Source organism: Numenius arquata, chromosome 8, assembly GCF_964106895.1.
Source record: "Numenius arquata chromosome 8, bNumArq3.hap1.1, whole genome shotgun sequence".
Taxonomy (NCBI): domain Eukaryota; kingdom Metazoa; phylum Chordata; class Aves; order Charadriiformes; family Scolopacidae; genus Numenius; species Numenius arquata.
Window position 1 is genome coordinate 20,465,689 of NC_133583.1, and position 16,048 is coordinate 20,481,736.

General features: G+C 38.6%; 1 protein-coding gene across 1 annotated transcript in view; it reads left to right on the plus strand.

The window, feature by feature from the left end:
- Positions 1 to 16,048, plus strand: part of ATP2B2 (ATPase plasma membrane Ca2+ transporting 2) — a 425,551-nt gene that overhangs the window by 231,540 nt on the left and 177,963 nt on the right. The gene's annotated exons all lie outside the window — the stretch shown is intronic.

Below are 16,048 nucleotides of genomic sequence, written 5' to 3' on the forward strand. Positions count from 1 at the left end.
ATTTATTGATACTCTGATAAGAAATGAAGACATGATTTGATTTCAGTTTCAAAGAATGACTTTATAGTCAAAGCCAGAACATTCTATGTTGGATCACTTTTTGAGAAGCATAGTCAACAGAGTACCGATTTTTTTTCCCTAGAAACTTTATTGAGATGAAGAAAAGTGAAGAAAAATTATGCTAAAAACGTGCTAAATTTCTTTAGAGCTCAATATCTCTTGAGTCATTCTACTTAAAAGAACAGATGTTGGTTTTACTCTTTTAATTTTCAGACCTGCTTGGAATCTGAAGTTAAAGGTGTCATTTCTGGTGAATGCATAATTAACAGCACTTAAATGAATTTAAACATAATGTTTCAATCTAAAATTGTTAATGGTGCATGCTGTTTGGGTTATTTTGGTGGAAGTCATTACACGCATGCACCTCACCCACTCCTCCCACCCTCAAAACCAGTTTTGGTCTCTTCAGAAGTAGTCGTGAAGTTTGCTAAAGATTTTAGATTTTGGAGTGTCTCACAAAGCGTAAGTGCCTGTAGTCTGCTGATGTAGAAAAATCTGTGGGAACGTAGGAAATTTGGGTTCAGTCCCCTATTAATTTATTTTAATAATTGCAAAGTCTCTCAGCTGTCCAGAGACTATTCATATTATTAGTCTATAGAATTATTTTCATACTTTCTTTTGCTGGGAATTTAATATATGGTGGGTATTTTTTCTACAAAGTAGAAAAATTAAGCTTGAGAGACTAAAATCACAGCATTTTGTCCTGTGTGATCAGGTGCAGACCTCGGCTGGCAAATAAAAGTGCAGTTTGATATTTTCACCCCACTGCTGGCCACTTATTAGCATTGCTGGCAGAAAGGAGCAGCAGGCAGTGTGGAAAGCCCTCCCTTTGCTACCATCATAGATTTATGCTAAGCTAAAATTGCTGGGTAATTGCAGACAAGTGGTGCGGTTTGACTGAGCAACGTAAAACTAAGATGCTTATCTCACAGCTAGGTAACACTGAAAAAGGCAGCGCTCTGTGGAGCTGTGGGAAGAGGCTTTTGCTGCTCCATTTGTGCTGTGCTGCCACTTTTATGACCACGCCGTACTCATAGATGGGAGGTTAAACTACCGAAAAAGAAAAGAGTGGTTTCGTTACTTTACCTCTCCCAATAGAGTCATTGTTTATCTTGTGGAATATATACAAGGTCAACAAATTGTATATTTAAGTTTGACTACATATAGTTGTCTGTGATTCAGTATACATTTACAAATTAAAAATGTACATAAAGAAATGCCGATTGACCTAATGCCAACACCATACAAAAATGACAATTTAATTACCAAATTTTTTACACTAAATGTATGTTATAAAGAAAAAAGGGAGGGGGGGGAGGAAAAAAAAATAAAATAAAATTCAAGGTCTTAATACAACCTCCAGAAAGTTGACATCTGGGCTGTAGTTCGTGAATAAATGGTGGTCATATTCCAAAATGGGAGATTTCACTGAGAGCGCTCGCTGTCAGCCTTGGACAAAAATACCTTTTCAACTCGATTGTCTCTGCTTATCCCCATCACCGTGGTTAAGACATGAGGAGGGAGTTGTTCCCAAAACAGACAAGTAATTTGCTGGAAATAGATTTTAGATCAACACATTTGATTACAAGGAGAAATCAAGCTGAGCTAGTGCACTTTGTGCAACACAGGTCTATGTTCTCTGCGAGAGACATGGTTAAAATCAGCAAACAATCATGCTCTGTAGCAGCTGAGACATCCAGATGGTCTCAGTTTATCCCTCATTAAAACACATTTCAGTATTCCAATCTTTAGATAAAGATAGGCTTGAATAGCTGTGGCGAGGCCTATATCCTAAAAGAAAGGTCACAAGCAGTTAGACAGTTACAGAAAATACATCTCGAAGGAGCCCAGTGCCTGGGTTGTATCCCAGCTTGTAAACTGGGAAGGCGGGAAGGTCAGAGGGGTTGGTGGAAAAGCTCAAGTGCAGGTCCTTCAGGTCCTTCCAGCATTGCGTGGGTACAATAGTCCCATGTCTGGCTTGCAGTGCTGTGAGTGGGCATCAGAGCAAAGTTAGTGAGTTTTTGCTTTTCAGCAGATATTAGGGCCCTCTGGTTTTGATAATAGCCCAGGACTTCGTATTACTGATTTAATTTCTTGCAAGTGAAAGCAGCACTGCAGTATGATGATAAAAGTGAGCGATGCAGCGTGTGTACATTGTATTAATAGTGTTTGTACTTGACCCAAGAGAGTGCTTATGAACAATTTTATCTGCACCTTCTCCTTCTGCCACTACTTGAAGGAGGCACCAGAGGAAAAGCAGCTGGAACGATCCCATCCGTGTGTCAGATGGCCACAGAGTGCCACGATGCTCAGCTCTGGCTTTCCATCATCCCTCATTTGCTGGGAAATTAATGAGGACCCCAGTTGTGCTGAAATTTGAGTATCTGCTGAAGGGCTTTGCTGGATAGAAGTCTATGTATCCTGCAGCTAATTATGTCATTAATTAATCTATTACCTATTGATGACCGGCAAGAGAGTTGCTGAGAATGATTCAAAACCTACTTGGAAATTCTTAAAGTATTTATTTCCTGTATTATGATAACTTATTACTGCTCTGTAGCCACAATAAATCCTCATATAGAGCTATATTTAAGATACTCTTAAAGAAAATTCTTATTTCTTACTTGTTCTCTTGATTTTTTTTCCCCATATATACAGCTAGCTAATATAGCTTAAGAGATGCGGAGTGGGAAGATTAATCTCTCTTCCCCCTTGCAGCTCCTAAAGAAGCTACAGCTTTGTAGTTTCAAAAGAGAACATTTTATTTTTAAGTTGCTATTAATAGAACAGCAAATTAAAAGCTCATCACGGTTAGGATGAGATCCCGATTGAACTTGACAAGGAAGAAGATATTTAATAAAAGTACCAGGCATGATGATGGCTTTAAAATAAATCTGTGTGTTAATAGCTAAATTATGAGGCGATAATCTGATGGTCTATTTAAAAACGCGTTATTAGGAGGATTTTTATGATGACCCCACAGATAATGTATAGTTGTTAGTATGTCCTATCCTACTGCTTATATTTTTTGGCTAATTGTATGATTTTTAGGTTGGGCAGCAACATTCTACATAGCAGTGATCACTTTTTATCCATCAATTGATGTCTGCTGCTGTTTTATCAGCTTATTTTTCTGAGCCACCAGCTAGGATAATGTGCTTGAGGGAAAATTATACCCTACATCAGTGGTTTTGTTACAGCATGTTGTACATTATTGGTAATTTGAATGCACCCAGATAAAAATAGAAAGGTTAAGTAGTTTTCCAAATGTTGCTGCTGTGAAGCAGAAAAAGAGTAGAGTCTCTACCATATACATTTTTGAGGGAAGAGGGAATTTTTTTTTTCTTCCCCTATTGAAACCGCTTGCTAAAATTAATGCTTTCCTTAAAGCTGAATGTAAAGAACTGTTTGCTTTTGAAATTTCTCTCCCCAAACTCTTTTTGTTCTTTCTGATTAATTTTTAGGATTAATGAGCCTGATACGTGTCAGCTTTTGTATCCATATGCATGTCCAGAGAGTGCCTTCCCATGAGCCAGGTGTTATGGTTTATCACCAATTAGAAGGAGCTGCAATCAAATGGGGACAGTTGCCCTCTGCAGCCACCTCCTCGGTCTGTCAGCTCTAATGCAGTGGGTTTAGTTTGCTCCTTTATTGTTCTTCCAGTGGCGTTAAATGTTTCTGATTTTTCTCAGATTTTTCAGTAGAAAGGAGCAATGCCATTTTTGTGGCCGAGATATTTATGCAGTGCGTACCTGTGATTTCTGTAAAACTGTAGTTTTTAATTTCTTTTCCAAAACAACTTCTTGATTCTCAGTATGTGAGAATAATTTGTGCTGGGAGCATCTAGAAAAATTTTGTATTTTGATAGAGTCGACTGATATAAGTATACTTTTAATCCTTTGTGAATGTCCTATTTAAAATCACTGCAGAACATCACTGTATGTCTTTCAGCTAAAGCCCACTGAGATTTAAAACCTCCTTTTTGGCTGCTCTCTTTCTTAAGAGTGACCTTGGCTGACAGTTTCTATTGTACAACTGAGTCCTGCGGGGATTTTTTTTTTCTCTCTCTCATCCTTTCACATGGCTTTACGTGGTGCTGACTTCTCTCTCCAGTAGCTCTGCTTCTGTTTCATCACGGTTAAGATGGTCCTGGTTATAAATCACTGTGGAGAACATATGTTTATATTTGATTTTCATGTAGATTAAAAATTTCATGGCAGATGTTAGATTCTATTTTATATGAATGCTTCCCTGTCTTCTCCCCTGATTAAAGAGAATAATAATCACATGTGGTTCTCATGGCAGGTGATGAAAATAAGACAGCTAATGACCTGCCCTGCGAGCTGGGCCTGGCTTTCAGGTGGGGTATGGACCAGGTGATTGTTCACTCTCCTCCAGCCCCATTGTCTGTGCTCTTGAATACCTGGAAGGAGACTCTAATCAAATTGTAGTTTCAACTGCAATATTTTGTTTTAACTTTATGTTACCTGCAAAATCTGCACATCCTCATGGCTGAGGACACTTGCCCTTGAAGCTGGAGTTCAAAGCTGTCAAGGTTTGGATCTATGGTTAGTAGCAAAGATAGGTAATTTCACCTTGCTAAAGGGAAATTTTATAAAGCTGGGCATTTTGGTGTGACTATAAAAATTATTTATGTGGATTTTTTTTTTAATACAATGCAACTATATGTTTTTGAAGAAAGATAGCTTTTGTGTTCTACCATATAACATGTTTTCCATAAGATATAGTAAAGCTAAAGGATGAATTTTCTATAACTGTGGTGCTTGCATATTTACTCAACGAGAGTTCTTTGGCATGAAGGAGATTGAAACAGATGCAAAGTTTTATAGGAACTTCATTCTAATAAGTGTACTAGTGGTGTTAAAATAGCGGTAGCTTCACTTTTCAATTATTTATAACCTCTTAAAGTTTGATTTTAAATTTAATATACTTTCACAGGCTGCCTTTAAATTCTGAGGCACATATAAGTATTTTTAGGCATGCTATGTAATGTACAGGCGTGCAGCAGGATAGGCTTGGTTTTTATACATTTAGATACCTGATCTCAAGAGGTAGGTAAGGCAGTTACATGATGTGTTTTCACATAATTCCTTATTAAATTTAGAGGCATGAAGAAGACAGAAGAAAGAATGCAGTGTTATCGTTAGCAGCGTAACAGGAATTGTCTTGTATTTTCTTACCATTTAGTGTAAAAAATAGGGTGGAAGTGTGTATCTGTGGGAAATGATCAGGTGAGTCAAAGGGAGGTGAAAAAGTCTCATTAGAAATCAAGAAGATAAAGAAAAGAACAGGCCACAGCCAGTATGGAACAGTTATTTTCTCCTCTGCAGAGGAGCACTGCTTCAGTGGGGTACTTGACTACTAGAAGCGAATGGCAATTGAATGCCCTGTGAGACGGGCGTCTAAAGGGAGATACTCCAGAGATGGGCCCATAGGGAAGCTATACAGAGACTATATAGTGAGAAATACAGGATACTGCTATTTGCAAATGCACGAGGAGCAGACCTGAAGGCCTGGATTGTTTCATTGTAGGTGACTGATGTAACTAGATGGGAGGCAGGATGAACTTAAGAACAATCTGAGCTTAAAAGAAAGCCTTGATGGCTGGTGCGGTTTTACCAGACCTGTACTGTATTGATGGGAAGCCGTGGTGTCGTGTGTGAGTGATCGGTGGTTGGAGTAAACCGCTTGGTCTATCTGTGGCTGGCACCTGCTGGATTTATGTGTCCTCCTCAATGAGATGTGTTGGCTCAGGATAGCTATTTGCTTAAAAATCCTGCCTAGCAAAATTAAAATATTCAGGATGGCTGACATCCTTGTGCTGTGTCTAACCATGTTGTGGTTCTACCCAGGCAAAGTGGAAATGGTCTCTTGCCTTCAAATACGCTGGCAACAACAACAACAAAATCTGTCTTTGGTCCTCATAGCACCAAACGCAGCTGTTAATTATAAATTGGCCTCTGCTCTCATTTTAGGGAACTGCATCCCATGTCAAGAACAAAATAGCCTGATCTTATGTAAAAATTCTCTTTTGGGCTTTTTTTTTTTTTTAAAAAAAACAGATACAAAAGTTCTTTTTACCTTTAACAAAAAGAAAAAATATATTTGTTCAGAAAAACAGATTATAGCATGCAGTTTTCCTTTCCAGACATTATGGAAATAGTAGCTGTGAAAAATGTGCATGTTTCAATTTCACTTACATATATTTCCATTCACTCATTAAGTAACAATATATTGTATTTATTTTAACAACCAGATTATTTTCTTTCATATTTTGTGTTCTTCCAGTTTCGTTATTCTGCTTCTATTCTTTATCATGGAAGTTGGATTTTCTGAATCTCATTAACAACCAATGGTGCTGCTCTAAAAGCTGCAGTATTAGTTCCAAGACTTTATATCTTTACCTTTTTAGTACAATAAGACGCCAATAAGATGCCTCTGATCGTGAAAGCAAGAGGGCAGAAGATAGGGCTGCAAGTGCAGCCTCCAATCTTAGTTTGTTTGGGGTGTTTTTTTGGTTTTGGGATGGTTTTTGATTTGTGGTTGTTGGGGTTTTTTTAATTTCTTTCCCCGGGCCAGCAGTTTCTCATGGAGATGTGGGTGATGCTCCAGCATTTCATCTACCGAACAGTCATATGCCAACTGCTGACTGACAATAACGATGTCTGACTTAAGCTGCCACCCTGTTTTCTCGTGCTCTGCAATGGCTGGCCCTGCTGCTAGCAAAGGATATATTTGTTTTTAGCCCCTGAAAAATATAAGAATGGAGTACATCCCCCTGCAAAAATGGATTTCTCGATCAGTTTTGAAGCCACTCTTAGGTAAAATACATTATTTTATGTATAAGGCTGAAATAGAGCACTTTTGGCTAAATACAGCAATCTGATTCTACTCTTGTATGGCCATGCTGTGGCTCTCCTCTCTTTTGGCTAAAGATCTGTTAATATGCTCTGATTTTCTTTACTTCTTTTAAAGAGTGACATGGCCAACAGGAGTCAACTAATTCTTTTTACTGCTAACGTTTGCTTGATTTATATGATAGATGCTGACAGAAGAACAGAAAAAGCAGTATAGCAAGTCCATTTTTGGTTTTTAAGGGCTTTTTTGTGTGTGTTTGTTTTTCTGAATAGTTTCCCGTGGGTTGCTGTGTAGAATTTTGAGCTTCTTTGTTAGGAATGGGAGTGTCAACACTGATCATACTATAGTAGTTTGGAATTAGATGTTAAAATAAGAAAGGGCTTTTCTATGAAAAATGCTTGGATTTAATCTTGTCTGTAAATTCTATACATTACAAAGTATTTCCAGTAGGTTCTAGAAGAAACTGTGTCACTTCCTAAGTAATCATCCATGCCGGGAATATTGTTATTTAAAGAGATGTTTTTAGTAAAATAGTCAGCCACTGGCACTTTCACATGCTGGATGTAATTTCTGACGTCTTTTCCTTTTAAGAAGCGCTAACTCTTCATCAGGTACAAACCCCGTTGACCTGTGTAGCATGTTTGCTGACAGAGGTTCTGTTTTTATTCTGGTTTCATCACTACAATTTGAGATGATGTTAAGAAATGCCACTTGACAGAGCAGGATTTCATTTAGGCCCTTTAACCTCCGGAGTTCAGCAGAGGACACAACAAAACGCACATTGCTGCAGCTGACCAGTTATGGATTTCTCTCTGTTATCCTATAGATCCATACGTATGAAAAACATGATACCTGTCACCTTTTAGTAAAGGCAATCCGACAGAATTGTATCTCACATCAATGAGCTCTCTTCCATTGCTCTTCCTTGGAAGTATAGATGTGCTCTTCTTGCTTCCATCTAAAGCAGGAATAGGCCTCCATTTGTCTCCAGCTTATTTAAAAAGTAATAAAATTCTGACCTCCTTTAAGTATTTGAGACTACTGTTATGACAAAATTGTAACCCGTACTGGAAATATTTTTGCTACCGTTTAAGAACTCTCGAAACAATTGGGTTGAGTTCCTCTTAAGATATGAAGGTTAAATAGAGAGGCCAGTTAATATTTTTATAATGAAATTATTAGTAATGAACTTAGAATTTGGCTTCTAAATTTATTTTTTTTTTTTTATGTCCCTTCTGGACAGAGACTGAACTAAAGTCCAAAAATTTTTGGTAGTGTGGGGGTAGAGTAGGACTGTCAGCTGTATTTAATCAGTCCCTATCAAGCTGAAGATCCTATTTATTGTAAGGGGCTAGATAACCTACTTCTCTTAAGAAGTTCTGGAGAATTTGCTGATTAAAATGAGATATAATCAGATACTAGGCACATAGACTGTTAAAGCACAGACTTCTCAAAATCCCTTGAAATTGCATGCTGCAAGCTGATACCTTCTCGATGGTAAAGGTCACATGGTAATCTAAATTCTAGATTTAAGGAATCTGATGATATTTAAAATGCATGAATGAAGGAGGAATGTAGAATGCCCCATCTTTTTAGTGTTTATGTTTCAATAATTTGCTTTTAATGAAGGAAAATAAAGAAAATATCTGAATGTTGGTTTGGTTTTTTTTTGTATAGGGTTTTTCATCCTTGTCCCGTGGGTTGATACTGTAACGGACTATAGCGTAACATTAGAAGAAATGTTGAAGAAATTTTGAAAAGTTTGTCCTGGAGATGATGCTGATAAGCTTATTACCTGATCAGTCAATCTCTCCATAGCATCACTGGATAAGGCATCTTTTGGGTGTTTACTGCTGAAGAAAGACTTCCCCTGCCCTGTAACTGCTGCAATAATCTGTGCTGGGTCCTGGGTCTGTGCTGGGATACGGTCCTTAGCTGAGCAGCTTTTAGTGCATTTAACTTAGATACTTTTTTTTTTTCACATCTACTTTATTTAATGATATCTGAATATCTGAAGTCCTTAGCTTTTTTCCACCTGTGTTTTCGGTTAAATTGGTAACATAGTTTGGAAGTTGGCCTTCCTTGGAACAGCTGTGCTGTGTTAGTCTCTGTATAGAATCAGTGCAGCTGTACATGAAAACATGAATTTTCTAAAGCTTATATAGCTTGTACGTATAGCTATGTAGAATAGGTCGTTGTTCAGTGCCAAAAGTATAACCCTGAAGAGTAGGAATATGTATTGTGTAGGAAGGTAGTGAATAAAAGAAATCCAGTAACTGCTTTGCAATGGGGAATTAGAGTCTTGGGAGAATAAATAGCTAATGGAAAAACAACCTTTCATTTTGTCACTGAAAGCAAAACAAAATAAATTCATGTTAGTACTCGTAAGAAATGACAGAGGGTTCTTAAAACTTGCGGCTAGTGCAGACCTGACTAGAAAAATGTCCTTGGAGAGGAGCTGACTTTCCAGTAGGGATCTGTAGTGCGGTGTAGGGCTCTGTCCCGGGCAGAGCAAGTTCTGCTGCTGACCCCCCTGGTCCCGTCCCGCAGTGCCCGAGCTCAGCCGCGCTGATGGGCTGCAGAGCAAAGACAGGAATATTTCCTAACTCCGACAAGTGCTCAGTGATGAGCAATAATAAACATGATTTGGTTTCTTATTGCAGTCTGTCTACTAACAGTATTCATAAAGAGCGGAATTCTGGCGTCGGAGAAGGAAGGGTTTCATCTGCAGGACCTGATCCAATCCCCCAGAAGTCATTGATAGAGCCATTTCATTGACTTTAATGGGACTGAATTGATTCCTTTAATAGTATTTTTGTTCCTGTCAGTAGTTCATTTGGCTTCGCTGTAACCATTTAGAAGAGTAATGGTGGAAAACAGACTTTGTATCAAATTGTAGACTGAATAACTGTACACTGTAGCCGGGCACTGGAGGTAGTTTTGTTTCACAATTGTTATTTTAAATTTCCCTCAGTATTCTGGTACAGCATGGAAAAAAAAAATTCAGCTAATTTGTGAAAGAGTTTGATTCTGTTTGGTAAAAATCCTTAGTAAATAGCCTTATTCTATAACTGAAATTAATGTAATTTTGTGCCCCTTAAATAAAGATTTATTTTGTGACAGTGTCACAACAACAGTATGTTACAGGAGGCATAGAATCCTTTTTATTTATTTTACCTGATAGCAAATCTTGTACAAGAAGTGCAAGCTGGCTGGAGGCGTGGATTCATACTGAAAGGTCTGAAACAATTGTTACTTCAGGGATTATAATAGATAGTTGCCTGTGATTTTTTTTTTTAAATATTTTTCATTTTTAAATATTTTAAAAATAATACAATAACTTTATTGTCTTTATGTCTTCATATTATCAGGGGAAACCTATTCCTGTCTTAGAACAACAACTGAATGAAGCATCATAGAGGAAATTCTGATTATTTTTTTTTGTAGATGGAATGTATAAATGTCTCATTCCTGTGTGCTAATAATGAATGAATTATGTACGAGTTAATGCGACTTGAAAGTCATTAAGAAATGTAGTGAAAAGTTAGGAATATTTTCAGACAACACTTAGCTACCAAGTTCAGTTTCTCTTCCTTTATCTGCTCTCGGTTTCCTGGTATTAAACAAAAATTTCACACTTGTGAAGGTGCCAACCTGCTTTTATTCAAATGGTGTTTTTCTTTAGTTCCTTCTGCATCTTGTGCATTCCTGATAATTAAACTTCAAAGTCAGTATTTTTGTTAAGAGAGTGTGAGTTTGAGCATCTTTGGGTGAGTTTGATTGGCTTCATTAACAGCTTGGATAGACAACCCATTTCTCATTCTGGTCCACAAAGATTATATTCACAAATGGATGGACGTTTTGCTTTTGACATGAAAAGAAGAAGAAGTTGTAAAAGGTGGTACAGCTGCGCCACGTTTGATTTATTTTGCTCATTTGGAGACTTCTACAGAGCAGGTTATGGTTTTCTTTCTCAACTGTTTCCACCTTGCAAAGGGCTGCCCTGAGTTTTTCATCCTCTGCAGTATGTTGCCAACTGGTTGCTGCACGCACCTCACATCAGAGTTTGAGGAGCTGTAGTCTCAAAAAGACAACCTCTCGGATGATATCCCTTAAATCTGCTTCCAATTCTGTTTTGTCAAAGAATGGTATCTCTAATGCAATGAGCATAGATTAATCTGGTTAAATCTACTCACTAAAATGTGATGCTTCCAGTGCTTTCCCCCCTGCCTTACTTTGGGGATTCTCTATAGGTCCAAGGGGTCTGAGTTGCTGAGTCCAGTCTGGGACATTCCCCCTGCTTAATGTAGTGGGAACCAGTTCTGTGTGCCTTCTTCCCAGCTGGGTGATAAGTGAGTAGTACCTGGGCTTTGCTGGTGTCTCTTCCCTGCCTGTTCCTCTGCCAACCCATTAAGAAATGATTACCTTTTCATCCTTCCTCCTGTAATGCAGGCAATTTCTTCATCATCAGATTTTGAGATCAGAATTAGCATAATCTTAGATGACAATTTAGAGAGAACAGTCTATTTATGACTATATCTTGAAGTTTTGGAGTCATCATGAATCCACTATTTATCCAGACCTTTAAGGACTGTGAAATGCAAGTCTTGAGATTCTGATCTGGTGAAATCTGGTTTGTTACTTTGCTACTAGTTATTCTGCCAATAGAAGTCCAAATGAAATTGGGTGTCAGAATACACGGGGATCATATCTACTTAGAAATCATTCTAACACACTGTGAAAATATTTACAAGCTTCCAAGATGAGCCTTTTCCTGATTAGGGAAATCAAAGAATAGTTTTCCCAGCAGGCCTGCAGTTAGCTCATCCAAATTGCTTCTGTTTTAATTGGCATGCATTTTCTTTAAGCAGCTAGAAGACGAAAAATATTTGACTTGGGCTCTACAGGAATGGTATCCTGTTCTCCAAGACGCAGCCACTCTGGAAGAAAAAAACCAACCAACAAATAATTCAAGTTTGTGGTGCATTTGTACAACAAAAATCCATGACATCTTTGACAAACAAAATCCCAGAGCAGGGTGAAGACTTATTCTGACTTTTTAATGAGGAAAATAAGGATAGTATTTTACTTAGGTTTTCTAGTATGTGGAGCCTTTTTCTACCTGAAGTGAATGTAGGTGGGTTGCTATTTTGTCTTTTTGTCCCCAGAGTACTGTTGTTTTTCAAACTGCACTTTAGGAAATTTTCTTTACTCAAATTTCTTGTTTTTAAAGCTTGTTTCAGAAGCATTGGTGAGAAAAAATGAAAAGTAATAATCTTCATTAAAAGCTACTGCTTTTGTCTGGAAGAACAATGTAACGTTGTGCATTAAAGTAGTTTTTAAGTTACTGGAGGCTTTTATTTCTCTTTTGCTGAACATGTCTACGAAGGACTGGTTTCCCTATAAATTGTTGTCGTGGAGAATGGTGATACCAAATGCACGTAACTAAGGAGGAAACGGTTGTGTGCTGAATGGTGTCAAACGATGCTCTCGGATTTGAGGGCGATGGCTCTTGGGAGGCATTTGGTTATAAATGAAGACCATTGACACGCTATAGATGATGGTCTTTGGATGGACAGAGACTGAGCAGGCCTTGGGTTAAAGAGATAGAGAAATTTTGGCCTGGAGGCTCTGAGGGGATCAGGGCTCCTCTGACAAGAAAGGGAGAAGTCCTTGAGCTCCCTGGCTATTTCCCATCCTCAGTGCAATGCACCTTCTGCTGAAACGCGTGGTTTGCTCAGCCTTGTTCCCTTTGACTGTTGGGGATATGATTCCTCAGCCAGTTTAGACCCATAGTGGTGGGATTAGTTTCAAGTGCCACTGGCTATCTTTTTGTCAACTAGTTATGCAGACTTCCCCTATACTACTGGAAGCACCCCTGTGGTGCCTGCTTTTTTAAAACCAAGATTTCACCTATATTACATCCACATATTGAAAAAAATCAGTATTTTGAGTGTATTTTGTAAAATAATCCCTTCCCTAACTTCCTCCCTCCCCAAAACATCAAACAAAAACCCCTACCCAAACCTAGTGCAATACTTGCATTTCTTGTAGAGGGGACTCTAAATGTCACCCACTTCAAGCAATTTGATCCGTTTTGGAGATGCAAAGCCGTGAGTATTGTCTCATGCCTCAAGTCTCAAGATTTCTATTCCTCAGCTATTGTTAGAGGAATATTAACCACTCGGGAAGGGTGGGGTGGTCGTGTGTCAGTCACGTTGACCTGGTACACGCTCTGGCAAAGTTCCTGGCCTTTTCATAAAAGAGATTCAAGGCTCGAATGAAGCCTGCATATCTTATTCCATGGGATTAGAGAGGTGCGTTATCAGTGAATAATGTTAGTCATGCTTTGTGCTCTCTATATTTTACCAGTTGCCTTTCAAAAATGTGAGACGGTGTTTCCCTGGTGTCGTAACATCAGGTGAATCACGAAGAGCATGAACTCCGAGTGATTTGTTTTTAAAGCACTGAAGGAAGCGTAGACTTCATATTTGTTGTTTATTGATTAATATTTAATTGAAGGTGAAATAAAAAATTAAGCAGGCGAATGACTCAAACATGCTAAAAAGCAACAACGCTGTCTTGCTGTGGCTGACAAATGACAATGAATTTCTAAGAATAGAAGCAAATGCATTAATGTATAGTGATGGCACAGTGGGTGAAAAGAGATGCTTTGATTGAGAGTGGTGGACACATCCCGCAGAAAAAATCACGCAGAAAACATCTTTGATCCCGAGTTTAGTACCCTTTGCAGCACTAATTAAATGGGTAGATGGTTCTCCTCAGAAAATACTAATAGTTGTCTTTTCACTGTGGTGTTATGGAACAGTTTAAGAACAATTTTATTTTATTAGAGGAATGTTTAAAAAGCCCACAGGACTGGCAAAGTCCTATAAATTCTCTGTTAGGTTTGTTTGGTTTTTTTTAACATCATGGCTGTTTTAGCCACCCAGTGTTCAAGGTCTTGAAGTGTACTTATCTTAGGAAGAGATTCTTTTTTGCCCGGTGGAAGTAAGTAGCAGTCTGTCATTTTAGCTATTCATTATTATTAATGATGCCTTATTTTTCACAATGTTTTTCTGGGTATTCTTTCTCATGATCAAACCTGAGCCTGCTTTTTTGATGTGGCTGTCAGCAGCAACTTATCAGAGATGAAACCAGGAAGAGTCTGAAATGCTGATTTTAGGAAAGGAGGGGGGGGGGGCACATCATCAGTGGAGACTGTGGTGATTCAGTGTCTCTTGGGATGAAGTCTGTTTTACTGGACATCTGTGACATTTCTACCCTGCAATTTTTCCAAAATAACGCTACAGGCTGATGTTATTTCTATTCAGAATACTGATCCATCCTGCTTAAAAGCAGATAAAGCACTAGTGAGCAAGGTCTTTTCTGCATGCTATACATAGGGAATTCTCTAGAAGTTAATTGATACTGTGAGCACCGACCAGCATGCAAGCATGGAGAGCTGAGCATTGTTGACAGAGCACAGTATCTCCTCCTTGGCTATTGCTTGGCAAATAAAGACCCTTTTTAATTACTATTTCCAGATTCTCTTTATTGCTCACTGTAAGCTGCATTTTGTGCTGAAATTCTTCTCTTCTCGTGAACTTGATAAGCAATAGGTGAAATCAAGGTTGGCAGAAGTTCTTAGCACTAGAATATATATCAATAAACAGGATAAGTAGAAGCAGCATGTAGCAGTTGACCGCTAATTTAATTGCATTCTGTAATATTGTAGTGAAACTTTGGTATTTCTCTTTTTTTTTTTTTTTTTTTTTTTCCTCTACAGAAATCAAAGGAATGTCGAGTCTTTATCTGTAAATGAGAGGGCAGGTAGAGGTTCGATTTGTCTAATTGAACAAGGTATATTAGACAGCTCCAAAGCAGATAATGTCACTGTGGGCAAAAAGGAATTAATAGAGTGGGCCTGATCTTTCTCGCATGCAGAGAGCAGTGGCAGTGCAGTTAGATCAGTGGAAATACCAAGCCTGCGTGTTATATTAACTATGTGTGGGCAGGAGATTAAAATTATTGCACAAATATACAGTTGGGACTTGAAACGCTTTGGGATCCTCTTTATGTGTGTACTCATTTCCACTGTGTATTGCTGTACCTACACAGTTCCAAATATGCACTTTGACTACGCCAGGTTATTCAGTCATTAGGCTGATGGTGTGCTCTTTTAAAGATCTTTTTTATTATGAAAAAACTATTCTGAGAGCTATAGATTAGGCAGTGCGCATGCTTTAACCCACTTGAGGCAAAAAAGAAACTAATCTCTGTTAAAACTCTCCATGCCAAATATAATAGCTGGTTTCAGCAGTATTTAAACCAACTTCATTAGAAAATGGGAAGGGGAAACAGGTTTTAAAGGCTGGTTTTAGCAAGTAATCAACTGTCTCCCAGATGGTCCAAATGTGACTTGTTCAACACTGGGGGGGGAGAAAAAAAAAAAAGAGAAAGAAAAATAGAAAAAAGAAAAGAAAAAAAACTGACACCACCCTGTGTGTGTGTGTGTGTGTGTTGGGTTGAGGCTCACAGGGGTTTCGCTATGCGGGTGAAGCTGTGCAGGTTGTAGGGGCGGGGGGGTCACAGCCCCTGCTGAAGGAAGGTGGCCCAACAGCTGCCTTGGGTGAGACATGGCTCTGCTGGCTCAATCCCAGCCACTCACGTGTTTTATCTCCTCTCTGGGATATCCTTCCTTTCACGCAAGGCAAGGCTGGAAGATGTATCGAAATGTATTCTGAATTTGTAATGGTGGCTCTAGTTTTTCCACCAGTTTACTGCCCTTGCACTGAAAAACAGTTTTGCTTTAACCCATTATGAAAACTAGTAGCGTTTAACTACTTTTTGTTACCTTGTAGCCTTTATGAGAGTCTTTGTTCTTGTCAGATGAAAGATTGATGCGGCTGTATGAAGCAGAGCACGCACCGGAGGTGCATCTTGCATACCGGACTAGTCACTTACTTATTAATATTCATGAGCCATCTCATTTAGCAGGTGCTCTTGGGACTTGATTAAAGTAAGCAACACTGCTATTGGTGCTTCAGCTGTAGAGAGCTTTATCTGAGACAGCGCTCGTGTTATCCCTCTTGTCGGTGCTAGCTCT